Here is a 17,546-nt window from a genome sequence, read left to right as displayed (position 1 = left end):
TTGTTCTATATTGTTTTAAAATGACATAATGTCTTTATTTTTAATTAACTAATTAATTTTAATTAAGTATATATGATAGCAGAATGCAATTGATTCATTGTACACAATTGCAACCCAACTTTTCATTTCTCCGGTTGTACACGATGGACGTAGTGTTGCACCATATGTGCGGTCACACATGTACCTAGGGTCATGGTGTCCATCTCATTCCACCATCTTTCCTGCCCCTGTGCCTCCTCCCCACCCTTTCCTCCTCTTTGCCCAGTCAAAGTTCCTCCATTTTTCCCATGGCCCCCCACACACCATTATGGATCAGCAGCCACTTATCAGAAAGAACATTTGGCCTTTGCTTTTTGGGGATTGGCTTACTTCACTTAGTATGATATTTTCCAACCCCAGCTACTTACTTGCAAATGTCCTAATTCTCTTCTCTTTTAGTGCTGAGTAATATTCCATTATGTATATATACCACAGTTTCTTTATCCATTTATCTATTGAAGGGCATCTAGGTTGGTTCCACAGTTTAGCTACTGTGAATTAAGTTGCTATAAACACTAATGTGGCTGCATCTCTACAGTATGCTGATATTAAGTCCTTTGGGTGTAGACGGAGGAGTGGGATAGCTGGGTCAAATGGTGGTTCCATTCAAGTTTTCAAAGGAATCTCCACACTGCTTTCCAGAGTGGTGGCACCAATTTGCAGTCCCACCAGCAACGTATGAGTGTGCCTTTCCCCCACATTCTTATTGTTGTTTGTATTCTTGATAACTGCCATTCTGACTGGCATGAGATGAAATGGGCTTCATCTCATGAAACATTGTTTCTTTTGCTGAGAAGATTTTTAGGTTGAGTCCATCCCACTTATTAATTCTTGATTTTATTTCTTGCGTTTTAGGAGTCTTGTTAAGGAAGTCGGGGCCTAATTCGACATGATGAAAATCTGAGCCTACTTTTTCCTGTATTAGGCACGGGGTCTCTGGCCTAATTCTAAGGTTCTTGATCCATTTTGAGTTGAGTTTTGTGCATGGTGAGAGAGAGGGGTTTAGTTTCATTTTGCTGCACATGAATTTCCAGTTCTCCCAGCATCCTTTGTTGAAGAGGCCATCTTTCCTCCAACGTATGTTTCTGGCAGCTTTGTCCAGTATGAAGTAACTGTTTTTATGTGGGTTTGAATAAATGACATGATATTTAAGTGCCATGTATATAAGTATAAGCAAAGATGTAGTGAGGTCAGTTTTATGAGGCCGTGACTGGAGATGGAAAGAAAGAAATGGACAGAAGATCAAACCCAAAGAAAATCAGAAATGAAGCCCTCATTGCCTAGGGTCCAGTCTCACTTTGCCTGAGCACGACCCCCTCTTGCCCACCGCTGGATCTCAGAGTCCATCAGAGACCAAGTGACGATTTTTGGTGTAAGTCTGTACGTAGGCCTGTCCACTACGAATGGGATCCCACTTGATGGAGCCATTGACGTTTAGCTACAGATCCCGTGCCTGGCCAGACCTGGAGAGACATGACCGTCTTACTGGATGAAACTTTTCCATGTCAACTATTTAGTTTCAAACCTTAAAACCAGATTATTATTCCTATTTTTGAGATGCTGAAACCCAGGCCCAACTTGTCCAATATCTGGCAAGTGGCAGTGCTCTGATCTGGAGTCATGTACTGTACAGGGTAGCTGAGGAGTCTAAGAAAATCAGTAAATAAACGAATGTGTGCTGAGGGCCTACTGTGCACTAAGCACTGTGATAGGTGATTCTTTTATGACCTATTTTTCCTTCACAAGGACCTTGGAAGGACATTTATAATCTGTATTAATGTTCTGTACCCACGAGGACTCTGCCCGGGATCACACAGCCAACGAGAGCAGGAGCTTGAACGTGAACCCAGGTCATGGGTCAAGGTCATGCTGTCCTTACTCTGACCCAGAAGTGTGGTCAGAGCGCCACCGAGTAAAATTGCCAACGCGATTTACATCTGACCTGGATCTTTTCTCGGGGAGGATGCTGCCTTTGTAATTTGAAAGTGATGCTTTAATTCTGATTAACTAAGCAAAGGAACTAGTTGAGAAAGGGAAATGCTATTGATGGCTTAATAGCGGCTGCATAAATCACCAGGGGACACAAATCATCCTTTGCTCCCCAAAGAGCAGGAGCCGAGCATCTGGGAGAGGAGAGCCAGTGACGACACAGGGGTGTTAGGATCCCCAGGAAGGCTGGCCACGGGGGCCGTGATAAATACTTCATAGGCTCAAGCGTTGTTTATCCTATAGTTCTGGTTTTTATAGACAATCCTGATCTGTTATTTTTAAGGGAACATCCAGAAGAGGATCTTAAATTCTTATAGGTAAGTACAATCATATTATAAAAGCACAAATCATCTGGGTTAATTTTAAGTGAAGCATAGTCTAAAAGATATCAATTTATTGATTTAAGAAATAAGTTTGGAGACACAAGCAATTCTTGGAGCTCTTCATACAGCAAAATGAATAGCTTTAATTATTAAGCATAACACCCACTCTCTGTTTGCTACAAATTTTGCAGCCATAAATTTAAAAGCTACTTAGTGCTCCATATTTTAAAAGTGAACTGAAATTAGGATCAATTTCCACCCACTCTGGAATATTGCCTTGAAAGAATAAACACCAAACTCCAATTTTTTTTTCATTCTGGAAAAAAAAAAAAACTGAGGAGTTTATGTTGGGACATAGGCTAGGCTGGTGAGGGGGTGTGTTTATTCATTCTCTTACTCATTCACAACTTCAAGGAGCATTTGTGGAATAGCTATCAGGTGCTTTTATTTGGGGCAGAGATGAGGTGTAGGTGAGCTGCAGGTAGCAGGAGCCATTGATTAGTATCCCTTAAAAACTTTAGGGACAGTTGGTGTCTGGCGTGGATCTGGAGCTGGGTTGAGGACTGGACCAATGCAGTAGTGTTCAGGGCGGGCTCTGGGAAGTGATTGGCACCCGAGGGCTCTGACCTCATCACTGGATCAGTCTGCTCATGGGTTCATAGCCGATGACATTGTTAAGAGGCGGTGCATACTGTAGGAGGTGGGACCTAGCTGAAGGTCATGGGTCTACGGGGACTGAGTTAGCTTTTCATTGCTGTGACCAAAATATCTGACAAGAATAGCTTCAAGGAGGAAAAGTTTATTTTGGCTCCTGGTTTCGGAGGTTCAGTCTGTGGTGACTCCTTGGCTGTGGCCTGAGGTGAGGCAGAGCATCGTGGAGGAAGGGACTGGGAAAAGCTTCTCAGCTCATGGCAGCCAGGAAGCAGAGAGACAGAGAGAGGGACAGAGAAAGAGAGGGAGGGAGGAGAGCACTAGCCGGCCAGGAACAAAGTATAACCCCCAAGGACATGCCCCCATCTACCTACTTCCTCCAATCACATCCCACCTGCCTGCAGTTACCACCCAGTTCATTAGTCCTTTCAAATCACCAGTCCTTCAAATGGATTAATCCACTGATTAGGTCACAGGTCTCATGATCCAGTCATTTCACCTCTGAACATTCCTGCATCGCCACATGAGCTCTTGGAGTGGGAAGAACATCTCTTATCCAAACCATAACAGAGACTCTATCTTCTCCCCGGCCACTTCTGCTCTCTTTCTTATAGATTAGTATGTATCTTGTAGAATTTCATGTAACTGGAATCATGGCATGTAGTATTTTGTCTGTTTTTTTTTTTTTTAAACTCAGCATAATTATTTTAAGATTCATCCACATGGTTGCATATATTAATAGTTTAATTCTTTGATTTCTGAGTTGTATTCCACTGTGATACTGTAATTTCCATATCCATTCACTTGTTGATAGACATTGTGTTTCTAGTTTTGGTCTATTGCAAATCAATCCACAGTGAACATTTGTGTACAAGCCTTGGAATGAATTTAAGTTTTTATTTCTCTCGGTCAAATACTTAGCAGTATAATGACTTGTTCATATGGTAGGTCTAGGTGTGACTTTTTCAGAAATTGAACTTCACCCAAACTTAACTAGGTGTACACAAACACACTGGTTCCTTCCACCAGTGGTGGGAGTTCTGGTTGCTCCTCCTTCTCTCCAATGCTCCTTTGGGTAGTTGTTTACATTTTAGCCACCTGTCATTTGTAAATAAGTTCTGCAAGTCTGTAGTCCATCTTCTCAGCTCTTAATGATGTCTTGTGAAAAGCAGGAAGATGCGTATAGCTGGATCTTGTTTTATGTTTCTAAATCCAGCCAGATAACCCCTGCATGTTGAAGTGCTTAATCCAGTCAAGTTGAAGCCATCGTTGGGTGGTTGGCTGTATGTCTGCCATTTTGTTCTTGTCTTCTGTCTGACCAGGGCTTTCTGTTCCTCTTTCCTTCTTTACTGCACTCCTTGGTAGTACGAAGGCATTTCCTAGTCAACCTCCCTCCTCCTTTCTTTGTGCTATGGTGGTTATATACATTTCATCTGTGCATGTTACAACATGTAGTTTTATAATTATTGCTTTTTAAAATCTTGTAACTTTTAAAGAGGTTAAGAGAAGAAAGAAGGAAATGACAACATAGTCTTCTACGTAGCCCACATGCTTGCCATGTTGGTGTGCATTTGTCATTTACGTCACACAAACATGTTGTATGTTCAGTTGCACCACTTTATAACTGTTGGTTATGCAATTGTCACTTAAATAAATCAATGGAGAAAAGCAGAAAAGATTATTATGCTGTCCTTTATAATTACTCATGCAATTGCTTTTACTGGCACTCTTGATTTCTTTGTGCGGATCTGAGCTACAATCTGTTTCCTTCCGACCTGAAGGACTTCCCTTAGTATTTTTGGGTGTGAATTTTTCTGCACTCTGCGCTACATGAAGTCAGCCCTGGTAAACTGACGGCACCATGGAGCCGGGGTGTGGTGTGGGGGGAAGAGAAAGGCGGCAGCCCTGGATAAAAACCCCACAGGCTCCCCCTGTGCCTTCCAAGCCCCAGGAATTTTTTTTTAAACCACTTTTCAATTTGTTGCCTGTGTTTGGACAAGTTTTAAAAAGTCTGAAATGACCACACTTGACCAATTTATCTGGCTCTAAGCTGCTCTGTGGACAGCAGATTGCCTACAGCTCTCCTGTCCTCCTTCAAAAGTTGAAAGCTGTCATTGCTGTTTCTTCAGTTGTCCCCTCAGTTCTCTGTGCCCCTCTTCTTCTTTTGCCTTCTTTTGGATTGGTTTTAAAATTTTCTGTTTTATCTCCTTTGTCATCTTTTTAGCCATTATTTCTCATTGAATCATCTCAGAGATGGCTTCAAGCCTGGTTATCCATATTGAACTCATCACAGCCTCGGTCCAGTGACGTCGGACCACGTGACGTCCGTCATCAGAGCCCGTCAGGCTGTTCCTCCTCCGCCCCTTGTTTCAGCACCTCCATGTATTTTATGTCCACATGTATTATTAACCCATGATACTTTTTAATTTTTAAATTTAAATGGTATATTATTTTTTGAAGAGATTTTAAAAAATCTATCTACATTGTTACTATTTCTGGATCACTTCATTTTTTTTTTTTTTTTTTTTTTTTGCATAGACCCATGTTTCCATTTTCCTTCCACCGAAGGACTTCCCTTCACAGGCTTGGCGCTCAGGCCGGCTGCTAATGAACTCTTTCGGCTTTCGTACCTATGTGCGTGCATTGCCCTTATTTTGGAAGATATTTTTTCATGATAAAGAATTCTAGGTTGAGATTCTCTTTTCATTTCTTTTCACTCCAGTACTTTAAAGCTGCCATCATTGTCTTATTAGCTTTCAAGAATTCCATCAAGAATCTGTCACCTGTAGTTTTGTTCCCCTGTGTGGAAGTCTCTTATTAAGACTTTTTCTTATCACTCATTTCCAGTGGTTCGATCCTGATACACATTGGGTAATTTTATTCACGTTTCTTTGCTTGGTTTTGCTGAGCTTCTTGTATCGACGGGTGGATCATCTTCATCAAAAGACTGGAAAGAGACTAGTCATTCTTTCTCCAATTTTTTTTTCTTCCCTACTTTCTCCTTTCCGTTGGCGGCTCAATTACAGCAAACCAGGTGGCTTGAGCTCTACTCCAGCTCTCTGCTGCTCCGTTCATTTTTCTGTTCAGGTTTTGTATTTTCCTCTGTGTGTTATTTGGGATGGTTTCTGTGGCCGTGTCTTCGAGCTCTCTAAACTTTTCTTCTGAAATGTCTCATCTTCCATGAATCCCACTTAGTGATTTCTTGTCTTTTTATTACAGTTTTCAACCTCAAGAGTTCAACTTGCATTCTTTTTTAATTTTTTTTTGTATCTTCCATGTCTCCGTGTAAGGTGCGCTGTCTTTTCTCTAGCTTCTTGCTATGAATACAAAATACCCTCACAGTGTTTGTTTTAATGTCCTCGCCCACTGATTCCATAACTTTTGTTATTTCCTGGCCAGTCTCCATGTATCGATTGTGTCTCCACTGTGGGTTTCTCTGTGAGCCTTGTTATTTTTTATTGTTTGTTTATTCCTAAAGACATCCTTGGGCTTTGGTCTGTGAGCCGGCTTAGCCATCTGGAGAAGTCCCATCGTTGGGGCTTTGTTAGGTGGAACCAGGGTTAACAACTGACCACTGAGGCCAGGCCCCTCATGGTCTCCACTCTGGCAGCTGGGAACCGGCACTCCATTCTGCTCTGCGTGAACTTGGGGACCCTTCTCTCTGATCCTTTCGGCCACTCTAGTTTCCTCCTGTGGGTGCTCTGATCAGCAGTCAGTTGAGAACTTCCGTGAAACCCTCCGTGGTCGTCGGAGCCCCCTTTTCCCCGCTGTCTCCCAGGCCTTTCAGACGCTCTGGCTTCAGGACTCCCTCTGGGTCTCTTCTGGCCCTGTCTGGATGTCCCTTATTTGCTGTGGCCTGAAAAGTCTACCCAGGCCGACGGCTGGGGCGATTACAGCACACAGTTCATGAGTCCTCCAGCTCTCAGGCTCTTTCTTTGTTCTCGGTAGCCACTGTCTCGGGAGTCATTGCTTCCTATGTTTCATCTTGCTTCTTAGGCATTTGTGATGGGAGAGTAAATCCAGTACCCGCTAGTTCATATTGAAGCAGGAGTTTGATTTCAGAGAACTTTTTAAGAACACCTACTATGTGCAGAGACTGTGCCTACTATGTTCAGGTCCTGTGGTTTTTGTTTTGTGTCTTATTCTGAGGGGGACTAGAAAGTGGACATGCAAAGTGGTATGAAAGCACCCCCCCCCTGCAGAAATCTATAATCTAGCTGGAAATACAGGACATATTCACAGATCAGTAAAGATACCTAATAATCAAGAATGACAATAACTCAGAATCATCTTTTCCATAAGTATTGATTGAGGCTCTGCTCTTGTTGCTGTGAGAGGAGGCTGAGCCACACGAACACACCTTCCCTTTTGAAGTTTACATTTTAGCAGGAAAATAGACAATAAGCAGATAAATAAAGAGCTGTTATCTTGGGAGGTAACAGGGACAGTGAAGGAAGGTCAAGCAAGGTCGCGGACAGGATGACCAGGGTGTGAGATGAATAGACAGTCTGGTGGTCCATTTTCAGAATGCAGTATTTAGCGTTAAATGTAAGACTACTGGGGATATAAGAAAAACAGCCAGAGGGAAAATCGAGCAGAGTGGAAATTTACAAGCAGTTAACTCACATAAAGCACCACAGCCTGTGGAGACGGTGCAGTCCAAGTCCACACACCTGAACAGTCCTTGGCAATCAGGAGGCTGTTGAGGAATAGTAACTTAAGAAGTCAGCACCGCTAGGTGCCACAATGCACTCACCCCCAAAGGCCTTCCAGCCACAAGCGACCAAGGGGAGGTGGGGACAACTAAAGGTGCATTTCTTTAAGTAACCCAACAGGAGACAGTGAAGCCGAGGCAACGTCTGGGGAGATTGTGCCCCTATCACACTCAGTCAGTGTGGAACCGGGACCTTGCACACGAGGGCATGAGAGGCTGATTGTGACAGCCTGGGTTGCTGCCCACCAGACCCTGATCTTGCCAGACCATCATTAAAGTCTCACCTCCACTGTCTCCGTGTCTCCCAGTCCATTCTCTGAATTTGGGGAGGTGAGTGTGTTCCTCACAGGTGCAGGGCCAGGGGCACAGAGAACCTGTGTCTAAGGAAGCTAATAATAGCAGCAAATGACCCTAAGCGGTCCCTAAGCAAGACACGGGCTTCCCCTGAGTAGTCAGGGAATGTCCACAGCTATGACATTTGGACTCCCTCAGGATTTTCTCAGAGAATGGTGCATCCAGGGGCAGGACCGTGGTAAGAGCAGGAAAGGCACCATTGTAGGGCAGAGAGTAAAGAGGTCTGCCTGCAGCTGGCCACTCTGGTCACTTGGGCAGGGGAAGTAAGAAGAGGGCGGCTGGGGACCAAACTACAGAAAACCCCAATGGACAGGCTGGAGAGCTGGGCCCCTCTGTGGCTGGAATTGTGCAGGAAATCCAAGTTCCAGGAGCTCCCCTCAACTCTGCATGTAATATAAGTGTAAATTCAAAACCTGGGGTCTTGGTGGAAGCATGATGCGGGGCGGGGACCTTGCCCAGCAATGGTTGTGTGAGGAGGGGTCACGTCGGACCTTGAGTGGGGTCAGGAAGGGGACAACACAGCTCAGAAGAGTCTTCAGCACAGGGACACGTGGTGGGGTGTGGGGGTCCACGATGCCACTGGGTTTTTAATTAATTGTAAAGGCTCAGGGACCACAGGATAAGGTGGAAATGGAGCCTTTTCTCAAAGAACGAGCCAACTTAAAAAAACCTCAGGTCATTGATTCTAAACTGGTTTCCACTCTTCCTTTTCTGGGTCCCCTGACAGGACAGCGGTGCCACCCAGCTCTTGTGATGAAACAGATTTGATGTTCCAGTGAACAGCTCCAATCCTGCATCTTTGAAAAGTCTGAAGCGTTCCTCCCTCCCTGCCAAGGCAGGGCACCGTGTGATCAAAACCAGCACCTTCAGAAAAACTTTTCAGTTTCATCATCAGGACAAAGATTTCTAAGAAGACAGAGGCCAGTTTCTTCAGATGTCCCATCACGCGGACCACACTGAAGGGACAAGTAGATGAAACATGACAAACAACCATCACTTCCTAATGGTCCCTTGAGGGCCGGAGCGGCCTGAATGAAACAGAGGCCCATGAGGATGGAAATGATGATCTCAGGACAAGGGACACTTAATGATTTGCCAGTGTAAGTACACAATACATATTCATCCATGTCCAACCGGTCACTTTCAAGTTCTGGCCATTTTGTACGGCTGAGAGCATTACCTGGAACAGTGGGGACACTTGGAGAATGAAAGGAGAAACAAACAATTCATCTTTCATTTTAATTTCAATACAATTGCAGAAGACGGTGGTACCTACAAATGTGAACGATGCACAGAGGGTATCTTTTTTACATTCCAGAGTATCTCACTGTTTGGGCAGAATGGTTCTCTTACTGGAATTGTTCACAAAGCAACCTATTATATGGTGAGAGGTACCCTCCGGGCACCATTGAAATTAATATGAAAGGAACAATGGAGAATGCCAAGTGCAGCACATAAAGCCCAGGTAGGTGGTGGGAGACAGATAAGCAGCCGAGGAGGTTTAAGTTTCAGAATCTGAGGCAGCAGAAAGATGTGTTGTACGTTTTGCATCACCAACACTCAGGATTTTAGAATGGGTAATGAAAAGCTCATATAGTTAAGTATTGAATCCATAAAAAACACAAAAAGCTTTGCAGCACAAGGGAGCTAAATGATGGGTCAATGGACAAAGGAGATAATCAGAGAGCAGGAGGGGAGAGCTGGATGCGCTTGCACAAAATTCCTCTGGTTTTGGCAACTTCACCTGCACGTTCAACATGGCGATGTGGCCACAGTTGGGTAATTTGAAAAACGGGGTTTGTCAACCTTGGCACAGCTGACGTTTTTTGGCCAGACGAGTCTTTGTGGCGGGGAGTTGTCCTGTGCATTGGAAAATGTGCAGCAGCATCTCAGATCTCAGTGTCTGGGTGCCAGTAGCACCCGCTCCCCAGTTGTGACAAACCAAAATACCTAGATGTTGCCAAATGGTCCCTGAAGGGGAAAATGCCCCCCGCCCCCCGTCTTTGAGGACCATTACCTTAAAGGAAGGCAACAGTATAAACCATTTCAGCGAGTTGTTTCTCCTTGTGATCATGTCTATTTCACCCCTTAAAGACCATTAATTATGATAAAATGTTATTGGTCAAAAATTGAAATTCATCTGGACGGTTAACTGATCATAGTTTCAAACCACCAATTTGCAAGTGATCTAGAAAAATCTCTTCGTTGACTTCTCCCTCAATCTATCTTCAAGTGACCGGGGAAGTATTTAGTCTCCCGTCCATTCATGTAGTGAAGCGTTGCTTGGTCAACTGCATGGATCCGAGGGCCGGCACCCTCCTAAGAAAGAGGCAGAAGTATGGCCCAGCACTCTCTCCACTTGAGGACGTGTGAAAAGAACGTTTCCTGTTCCGAGAGTGAGAGAAGGAGAGTCATAGAGAGGGGCAGGTCTGCAGGGCTGAGGGCAGCATGGTCTCACTGTCAGGCAGCTCTTGGAGGAGCGAGAGGGGCATTGGATCTTCCCTAGTGAGCTCCTCTGTAGAGTCGCTTGCACGGTGGCCACTGTCACTTGTGCTGCATCTTTTCCTAACCTAGAGATAATTCTGGATCAACTCCAGAGGGCAGGGATGTTATCTCAGCCTTGTCCACCTCTGTACCCATAAAACCTGGCCCAGTGCCGGCTCCATCCCGATCACCCAACCAACCACTAATGCTTCTTGAATGAATGAGCAGGACAGAGATGCTAGCTCCCACCCCAGTAGGTCTCGGGCCTGTTCCTTCACAGGCCTTTTCTGACCTCTGTGCCCAGCCAGCTCCGAGGGTGACACACAGTTGGGGTCAATGAGTGTCTGTGCAGCTCCTGGCATGAGGTTCCGTCTGTGTTTTGGGGGCAGCAGAACCCGTCTGGCTGAGGCCTTGGCAGTGTCCCGCCTGAAGCCTGTTTAGATGGGCAAGCAACGTCTGGGCCACTGCTCACCTGGTGGTTGTGTCCTCGTGCATTAGAAGGACAGTCTCCCACCAGGAAGAGCCAGATTAAGACATCTCGAGCGAAGGATGTCAGCGCAGGCTTTGCCCAAGCGTATCACCACTCGGTTTGGCAGGAGAGGACACATTCGGAGTTGGTTCCTCCACATCACAGTCCTGTTACTGGAGAATTTCTCAAATGGCACTACGGCCACCACATGCAGGACGGGACACATGGGTCATGCTGTAATTTAGGCAAAGTCTGTGCAAATCCAATCCTCTGAGCCATCAAGAAGCTCATCCTCACCTTGATGGCTTTATCTCTCATATTGAAACTCTAACAAGCAACTAGAGAAACCCAAAAGCAGAGCTGGGGGAGGGATGTGCCTGCGGCTCTGGGGAAGGGGCCGAGGCTCTCCCCAGGAGCACAGGCTCCCAGAGTGGCCCGTGGGGATGTGCATTAGGCTGGTGGGATGACAGTGCCCAGAAGCTACTGTGAATGGCAACGACAGACAATAAAATACCCCTTTGAAAATCCAGCAAAAGATAAAGACAGTAGATTGTAGCAAAGCTGCAAAACCAACCATTGTAGATTAGCATCGGCAGGGCAAGAAAACACAAGTAAAAATTATTCAATCATACCAAATGCTTGCAGGGAAACCAGGCCAAGAAAGCAATCAAAGTCAAATAGAAGCAAGGTGTGTTTATATAACTCAGCGGTTCAAAAAAAAAATCGAGAAATGCATTGCAAAGATGTTTCAAGGGGTTCTAGCTCTAATTTAAGAGGGAAAAAAGTTAATGAAGCATTCATTAACAGAGGGAAAAGAATAACACCGTTCTCTCTTCTTACCCCCACCTCCCAAGCAGTCTTACCAGAGTCATCGTATTTCCTGTGAAAATCCCAGGATGTGATCATAATACAACACGTACTTATGCAAGTTTGGTGGTACCACATACGTGGCAGACCTCTTGAATTAACTGCATTAAATGTTTTCAGTTATAGAAAGAAGATTCATGACTCACGAAGACCATAAATGAAACACGGCACACAGGTGGTAATTACCTCGAATTGCATTCTTGGGTCTTTGCAGATAAATTAGCCAACAATGAGGATTTGATAGCTAATGTTGCAATTAGTTATAGATACAGTATGGTGACCTATATAACTTACTACTTTTTTTTTAAAAAACCTAAAATTTACACAGGTTAATAGCATAAAGAATTCTTCTCTATTACTCACGGCAGAAATGCTGTTCTGTGAATGCTCCGGTATGGCCTTCTTATAATAATCACTGAACTTCATAAAGAGGTGGAATTACTCATGCTAATTCTTTGGCTTTGAATAGGAAAGGCTCTGGTTTACATTCACTTCTGTGTCCTAGACACGGTGGGCTCTTCATTCCATCTTTTGGTGGGTGGTGTGCGATGAGATACATCCCATTCCACAGAGGAGGGAAAGGCAATTGGTGGTGGTAACAGGGATCCCAGAGGAGACGTGGGCAAGGGCTGGAGGCCCTGTGAGAATGCTCTGGGTGAGTCAATAGGCAGGTGGCCACGGACACAAGCTGGGGCTGCCGCCCACTCCTTCTTCTGGGAATCTTCCAGCTCTCCCTCAGTCCCCAAGAATCTTGCTGGCCGCAGAGTTGAGTGGCATTGACCCGAGTCCAGGAAGGAACACATGGTCCTGGCTGGCCACTTGGCACAGGACAATGCTGGGTCCACCCCAGAACCTATTTCTATGCTGAAAGGACCACAGAGTGCGGCACCTGCCTGAGGAGAGACCACACAGGGACTGGAGACAGAGACGCCATCGGCATCAGCCAACTCTGTCCATGAAGAATGCATTGTGAAAAGCCCACCAGGTTCCATACACGATTAAAATGTCATTACTTTCTTCCCAATGACCCCTTGCCGTCCCAGGACCTCAGCCAGGCCACCGTGCGATACTAAGTCACCAGGTCTCCCCGGGCCTCCCATACTGTGGCAGTTTCTCAGATCTCCCTCGTTTGGGTTGACCTTGGCGGTTTGGAGGAGGGCTGGCCAGGAACCCAGTGGGATGCCCTCGATTTGGGTTTGTCTGACCTTTTCCCCAGGGTTGGGCTGGGGCCATGGGTCTGTGGAAGAAGACCACGAACGCCGAGAGCCACTCTCATGCACGCGTGTCAAGGGTACGCGATTGTCCCCAGGGCTGTGAATGTCCTTCAGAGACCTTGGGGACACACCGGCATGCAAACAGGTTCCGTGCTCCCTGCAGTGAGGGAGGACACCCGCCAAGGGACTGTGGGTGTCTCCCTAGGACGAGGTTGGAGAGCACTCGAGGTAGAATCCAGGCTTTGGTGGGGTGATTTGGGGTGGATCTAAGGAAGCAGAGGCCCACCCTGTTGTCAGGAAGCAGGATTTGATAGCTAATGTAGTTCTGTGGCCAGGCAGCCGCATGAGTCTCACCTACAGAGAGGAGAGACCAGTACAAGTGGTTCCACACCCTCTTCTGTGCTGAAATAAGAATTTACATCGAAAAACTGACTCCAAAAATAAAATGAAAGTTTCATACTTTACTTTTAAAAAAAAAGAAAAACTGACACCAAAATAGGAGGTCATTGCTAATTGTATTAGTCTGGTTTTCTTTACAAGAAACTAACTGAGGCTGGGTAACTTATAAAGAAGAGGGGTTTACTTAGATTACAGTTTTGGAGATTGAAAATCCAAAGAGCGGTGATGCAGCTCTGGCGAGGCCCCTGGCTGTGTCGCCTCATGGATGACATGGCAGGACCGTGTGCCAGAGGAAAACAGGAAGCCAGTCACTCTCTCAGAACTGAGGTCCCACAGGGACGATGTGATCCCCTCCAAGGATGATGCTCCCAATGACCTGATCATCTCCTAGCCAGCTCCACCCTTTAAGGGTCCCACCACCTCCCAACATCATTACACTGGGGACCAAGGAAACCCTTAGGGGACCCACTTAAACCATATCCAAATCATGCCAGATCATTGGAACTGGATTTCATGGAGATGTGAGATGGGGACCACCATAGCATCAGTTGGCAATGCACTCCTGGTGTGTGCCACCCTCCGCCCGAGTCTGCCTTGCATCATTGAAGTCAGGTGCCCTTGAATGTTCTTCGAAGAACAGCTGGAGTGCGTGCTCTTGAACAGCTGGGGTCACGGCAAGGGGCAAGATGCTGGAGTTGAGTACACTGTCCTAAGCCAATCAGCGTCCCCACCCCTGCAATGAGACAGGCTCCCTTCTGTGGTCCAGGGAGCCAGGCTGACATCTTGTCATTGGAGCTGTGTCTCCCTTCCCAGACGGAAGCCCCAGGGATAGTCCTGCCTGTGTTTGCTCTGCTCTGATTTCGCGTCCATTATCATCCGGTGAAAAGACCCCAGTGTCTGGCATCAAGGCGCCTGGGTTTCCAAACCCCAGAACTAGAAACTTGAACTCTCTCTGCAACAAAACACAAAGCCGGGAAGCTGCATGGGTGACTGCTGCTGCTTGAACGAGCGTCCTTTTCCGAGCCTGCCTTTTCCCCTTGGCTGGCACAGCCCTGCTGAGCAACCTCCGTAAGGAATTGCTGCCTGATGTGGTGGCGAGTCGTGATGACCTGTGGCAACCGGACATTTTACATCTCCAAAAAAAAGCACTTGGATTTTGAGCTGCTTGTTTCTTTTTATATTTTTTCTTTTCCGTTTCCAGGGATGGATATAATAAGTCTCTAGCCACAGATACGCTGATCCTCGCCTAGGCCATCGACCTGCACGTAGTGGGCTGGAGCTCTCGGAATCTCATCCCTGGGAAGCGAGACCAGCTCAGGGGAAACCTCTGGGTGTGAAGGGGTAGCAGGCGCTTGTTTTGGCGGGCCGAGAGGGAGTGTTTGGTACTTCCTGGGAGGCAGAGTGACATTGTTTTTATCTGTGATTAGACAAAATTATGAAGTGCTTTGTCTCATTTTATCACCGTCTCAGAACAACTTGGAGTTCGCTTTTCGGAGAGATTGTCTCTGTCAATTGGAGAACAGCCTGGCCCAGCTGTGGAGGCAACCAGCTTCTGAATGGCAGGGTGCCGTCCCTCAGTGCCACCCAGGCCCCTCCGCTGGCCAGACTCCTCCTCCGTGGGGGCACCGGCCCTCTTCCCACATGCTCTAAGGGAAGCCTTAAGGGGTGACCAACGTGGGGCGGGGGAGTGAGGCTCTGCCTCCTGCACGGTGATCTCTGAAGTCCTGAATCTTTCTTCTATGAGCTGATTCAAGTTGGAATGGGGAGCCCCAGAGAGCCCTGGCCACTGTTCCCAGCCTCAGTGTCCTTCTGCAGGTCCTTCCCTCTGCCGGGCCTGGCCTCCTATCTGCAGTTCTGATCCAGGCCTGCCCCTGACAGGGCATCATGTCCACCTGGACTCAGCACCCGGACAGCTACTGGGCAGACCAGCCTTTCTCCCTACTCTGGTCACCTGCTCAGTCCTCTGCTGCTTGGGGTGGCTCCCCCTGCACTGTCACCTGGCTACAGGTGGGGGTCCCTCTGGGAGAGCCATGCTGGACAGAGTTAGTGCCATCGTGATGCCATCGAAGGGGAACTTGGGCTGCTTCCCTGGGAAGGACAGTGACCTGAGATGGGATGGGGGTGGGCGGAGGGCTGCAGAGGTGGGGACTCCTGGGGCCTTTCTCCCCCTGGTTTTCGTGAACATTTTCCAAGCTCCAGGCAGAGCAGAGCCTTGTCAGCTGCTCTTTCTGGTTCCCCAGCCCCTTCCCCCCACTTCAACCAAGTCACAGTCCCACCTGGGTCCCTCCATGTGCTCCTGAGCTTCAGGGCACTAGGGGAAGCTTCAAATGGCTACTGCCTTGGGGCAGAGGACAAGGTGCAGGGACAGCAGCCGATGTAGGAGGAAGGCTCTGCTTCGTGGTGAAGCGTATTTGGCGTCTCCCCCAAGGCCTGAGTCTGATGCCACCAGTGGTGACTGAGTGACTGCAGGTTACTTAACTTTCCAGTGTCCAACGTCCTCGTCTGTAAAATGGGAATAAAATCAGGACAAAACACACAAAACGATCTCTTCAACCACTTTAAGTGACAATGACGGCAGTGTCACGCATCCGCCTGACAGCACCTAGTCCTGTCGTGGGAAGATGCAGGGAGAGACCCAGCCGACTCCCGCCAGGTCAGGGCTCAGCGTCAACCCCACCCCAGCGATAGGGGCAGCTGTGTCTACCGCCCTCTGGTTAGTGAATTCACCAAGATTTCTTTAAAGACAGACTAAGGAAGATGACGTGTCCAGACCCATGAGCTGGGCCCTGGGTTTTCCGGGCCTGGTGCCGGGGAGAGGGCCCCCTGCGGGAATGCAGACCCTGTGGGCGAGGGGTCCTGTGTGTGGACCAGGAACATCGTCACCTCTGGGAGCTGGGAGTCTCCTGGGCTCCAGAGAAGATCCAAGGCTGAAGGTTCAGCCCACGCAGAAAGCCAAGTGCCCTCCTGTACCGTGCATCCTGGAGCGTCCCGCCAGCAGCAGGAGTGTGCCCGCTGATGGATAAGCAGCCGCCTTGTGGCCCCGGCTGGCGAGATTTGAAGAAATGACGTTGCTCTTTAAAAAAGAGAGAGAGAAAAAAAAATAGGAGAGAGAAAAAAATAGGAGCTTTTGTTCTGCACTAGAAAAGATAGAGTTCTTTCACTTCAGCCGCCACTTTCCATACACCACGGGCATTCTCCTGCACAGGAAAATCAATAAAGACAATAAATAAGTGGCAATCCCATTGGGGGCTGCTTACCCAGTGATTAAATGTTTCAAACCCCAAAGACTTGCACGCTTCAGGGAGACAGATCTGAATGAACATATGTAAATGGAATTAATGCTCAAATAATTTTCTAGTTACTTAGCACAAATGTGCAATTATTAATACCACCATAATTTATGTTTGAATATTTATCCCCATTTTCCTCAGCATAAAACCTTTAATCTACTTTTCTGACATAATTTGAAAATAGACATGGGAATCTTTTTTAATCATCTTATGCTTTTCATGGAGAAGGGAAAGAGACAAAAATTTGGGGAAAAAAATCCCAAACAACAACAAAAAAACCCCAAATCTAAAAGCCTGTCAGGGCACCTGTACCCAAGGTGAGGAGGGACAGCTTCCACTGTCCCCACTGGAAAGACATGCTCCTGGTTTCCCCAAACCCATGCTGAATTTGGTATGAGAAACCAGATTTCTGTTTGTCTCCTACTTGCAAGGATTGACGATGCAAATAGGATTTCACAGGTCAGCTGTAGGAAAGGCCCTTGTAGTGATGAGGCTGCTGCAGGGGTGCGGTGCTGGGCGGCACCCCGAGTCTGCCCACACCGCTGCCTTGGAGGCAGGGCTTGCACCTGCAGAGACAGTGCTTTCTGCTGCTCTTGCTCCCTTGGTGAGCACCCCAAGGCCACCGTTGGGGTCAGCCTGCACCCTGCCTCTCTCCAACAGGCTCGGGCCTGTGCATCACTCCCAGCCTGCAGTGTCCTTGTCTTGGCTTAAAAACTTCAAGGTGCTTCCCAAGCGTTGCCTAAACTTCCACAC

At 47.1% G+C, this 17,546-nt stretch overlaps 1 long non-coding RNA gene across 2 annotated transcripts; it reads left to right on the top strand.

The window, feature by feature from the left end:
* Positions 1-903: 903 nt before the first annotated feature.
* LOC144367573 (uncharacterized) lies at positions 904-14,943 on the top strand. Of its 2 annotated transcripts, none has more exons than XR_013427100.1 (2): positions 904-2,345; positions 8,798-14,943. It is a non-coding gene; the product is annotated as an uncharacterized LOC144367573 (long non-coding RNA). The 2 variants fall into 2 exon arrangements; XR_013427097.1 differs by lacking the exon at positions 904-2,345 and adding an exon at positions 2,880-3,210.
* Positions 14,944-17,546: the final 2,603 nt, after the last annotated feature.

Source organism: Ictidomys tridecemlineatus, chromosome 1, assembly GCF_052094955.1.
Source record: "Ictidomys tridecemlineatus isolate mIctTri1 chromosome 1, mIctTri1.hap1, whole genome shotgun sequence".
In the NCBI taxonomy this organism is placed as follows: Eukaryota; Metazoa; Chordata; class Mammalia; order Rodentia; family Sciuridae; genus Ictidomys; species Ictidomys tridecemlineatus.
The sequence above is the reverse complement of the archived record's forward strand: the minus strand, read 5'-3'. Positions and strand labels throughout refer to the sequence as shown.